The sequence below is a fragment of the Lissotriton vulgaris genome, chromosome 8 (assembly GCF_964263255.1).
Source record: "Lissotriton vulgaris chromosome 8, aLisVul1.2, whole genome shotgun sequence".
Taxonomy (NCBI): Eukaryota; Metazoa; Chordata; class Amphibia; order Caudata; family Salamandridae; genus Lissotriton; species Lissotriton vulgaris.
Genome location: NC_141696.1, coordinates 1,387,468,500 through 1,387,472,134, shown reverse-complemented (window position 1 = coordinate 1,387,472,134; position 3,635 = coordinate 1,387,468,500).

Here is a 3,635-nt window from a genome sequence, read left to right as displayed (position 1 = left end):
ACTCCATCCTACAGGAAACCAGGAAGCTGCAAGATATTCACATAGACATTCATAAAATAATGTTTTTTCTGGACTATACTATCCAGGTGCAGCGACAGAGGTTCTCATTTATGGCAGTGAAAAAACGCCTTCGGCAAAATGACCTGAAAGATTCCCTGCTATTCCCGGTGCGCCTACGGGTGGTTGCGAGTGATAAAACGCACTTATTTAACATATCGGAAGAGGCTGAGGATTGGCTAGATATCTTCACCGCGGCGAGACCTCGGACACTGCTGCAACCTCAACTCTACCGAAGCTAAGGGGCCCCTTTCGCTGCCGCCAGAGAGAGCGTAAAGCAACAGGGACGTGGACACCACCTTCACCAACTGTAGGACCACACTCAGAATTTATTTTCAGCAGACAACGAGACTGCCTGCAGGTAGTGGCCGAGATCAGCAGCTCTTTGGTGACTGAGGATGCATCCAACCCCAGTCAACGGGACCGATCTAGTGATGACGAGCGAATATATGGCCTGCAGAACTCACAGGATTCGACTGACCAGCCAGATGTCACCCCACAGACGGTGGACATAATAGTGTGAACATTGCGAGACTCTATCCTTGATTGGACTGCGATTGGAGGTATTGTGGTATATATGTGGAGGCATGCAGCCGCTAACAGTATAGCCATATATGGTAGACGATCCTATAATGCCAATTGTTCACATAAGATCAAGAGTGACATCATGCTATAGGGCGGGGTGCCAAGCCTTAACCACACGCTCTGCTGCTGCCATGTGGACGCGAATGCACATCGCTCGCTTGATGAGTGTTCTTGAGCCGGTGTGCACAGACTGCCTTATCTATATTATATTTTGCCTGATGACGGGGAGCCTCTGATACACTAGATACATGGGGGCAGATTTACAATAAGTGGCGCATCCCTGCATATCAGCAGGGATGCGCCACTTATTGTGCGCCTTGCCTCCGCCACCATGGATGCGCCGCATTTACAATGCAAAAAACACAGTTGATGGACAGAATGTAGAACAATGTCATACATTCACCCCAGTACAAGGATCTGGGCCTAAATCCATCGTTTTGTGCACTCCACACCACCCTGGGTTAGACACTGGCTATATGCAAATCAGCTCTGACTCTGTGCCTCATGGGAACAGTCCAGTCCGAACGACAAGCCATGTCTTTCCCAGACCGGAATCAAGCATCCAAGGACCGGTTTCTGGCTATCAGCCTTCATCAGCCTGGATAGCTTGACTCCAGTGGTGTGGAGAGCCTGGGACTCACATCTGAGTATACCCAGCACACTTGGGGTGAAAATTGCACAAAACACAGTTGATGGACAGAATGTAGAACAATGTCATACATTCACCCCAGTACAAGGATCTGGGCCTAAATCCATAGTTTTTTTTGCACTCCACACCACCCTGGGTTAGACACTGGCTATATGCAAATCAGCTCTGACCCTATGCCTCATGGGAACAGTCCAGTCCGAACTACCAAGCCATGTCTTTCCCAGACCGGAATCAAGCATCCAAGGACTTGTTTCTGGCTATCAGCCTTCACACTCGGGGTGAAAATTGCAAAAAACACAGTTGATGGACAGAATGTAGAACAATGTCATACATTCTCCCCAGTACAAGGATTGTAAAAAAACGATGGATTTAGGCCCAGATCCTTGTACTGGGGTGAATGTATGACATTGTTCTACATTCTGTCCATCAACTGTGTTTTTTGCAATTTTCACCCCGAGTGTGCTGGGTATACTCAGACGTGAGTCCCAGGCTCTCCACACCACTGGAGTCAAGCTATCCAGGCTGATGAAGGCTGATAGCCAGAAACCGGTCCTTGGATGCTTGATTCCGGTCTGGGAAAGACATGGCTTGGTAGTTCGGAATGGACTGTTCTCATGAGGCACAGGGTCAGAGCTGATTTGCATATAGCCAGTGTCTAACCCAGGGTGGTGTGGAGTGCAAAAAAACGATGGATTTAGGCCCAGATCCTTGTACTGGGGTGAATGTATGACATTGTTCTACATTCTGTCCATCAACTATGTTTTTTGCATTTACAATGCGGCGCACCATGGGGCAAAAACGGCACAGATGCGTCACGCATCTGTGCCGTAAAAGGGACGCATTGCTGGAGTTGCATCGCAAGCACGACGCAGCTCCAGCAATGCTCTAGGGGGGGCTTATGCTTACAATGCTGCGTCAATCCTTGCGCCTGCTACAAGCAGGCGCAGGGTTTTGACGCGGCATGGGCCCCAAAGTGACTGAGTGAAATCGCCCCTGTGCCAGAACGCCTCCTTCTGACGCAGGGCTTTACAACGTGACGCATATCCCAGATGCGTCTCATTGTAAATATCCAGCACCATGGCGCATCTTTTGCGCTGCTGCTGCATCACAAAAGTGACGCAACAGCGGCGTAAAAGAGGCGCAAGGGGCTTGTAAATCTGCCCCATGGATTGGAAGCTATCAAAGCGCAGCACGAAGCGCACCCCCCCAGATCGTTTTGACTGTTATCTCTATTGAGAGTTTGGACGATTGCTGGTTGCATTTTCGCCCTTTTGGAATTGCTTATGATTATGTTCTTGTTTTGGTTTTATTGTAAGATATCATTTACTGTATGTCGATTTATACAACATAACATGCCACAAGTCAGTATGCTAGGAAAGCTGTGCACTGCCAGGTCAAATGCACTGTACATGTTTGTCAGGCCGCTACAGACACATGCAGCTACATGCATCATTGTAGGAATTTGCGATTCCTAAATTGCGAAAATTAAGGAATCGCAAATTCCTATGCATCAAAAAATCGCAAATATTTTTGCGATTCGCTAATTTTCCTTATTTGCGATTCCTTAATTGTGAATCGCAAATAAGGAAAGGCTTTACATTGATTCCTTTGGGCCTAGAGGCCCATAGGAATCAAAGGGAAGGCATTTTCATTTTGCGAATTCCCAATTAAGGGATCGCAAAATGAGAATGCAATTTCAAGGGTGCAGGGGGGGTCCAAAGGACCCCCCCCCTGCACCCCTGGAATGTCATGTAAGTACAATTTACTCACACACATGTCCCAAGGGCATGTGTGTGTGTAAAAAGTAAGTTTCAAAAATGCATTTATTTGCATTTTTAAAACTTTTCGCAAATTACCATGAAGGTGTACTTCATGGTAATTTTTTCCTTTAAAATTGCAAATTCGCAAAAATAAATAAATCATGCATAGCATTTAAGAAATCGCAAAATTTGCGATTTCCTAAATGCTATCGCAATTTGAGAAATTGCAAAAAATTGCGATATCTTAAATTGCGAGAAATGGGAAATAAATGATGCATCCCAATAAGTGATTTTGGAATTGCAAATGGCCGAATTTTGTGATGCGCACCATTTGCGATTCCAAAATCGCTTGATGCATGTGCCTGATGGTCCCTTAGCGCATTGTAAGGGCTATGTCTTCATTTAAAATTGGTACCTGGAACGGTTCTGTATGATGCCACAATTGGGGGGGGAATGTTTATGTTTTTTTTTGCATAATCAAAAATAAAGTTTTTTTAAAAAAAATTGGTACATGGAATGTGAGGGGCATGCATTCACCATCACGCAGGTATCAGATATATTCATATCTTAAACAGCATCACATA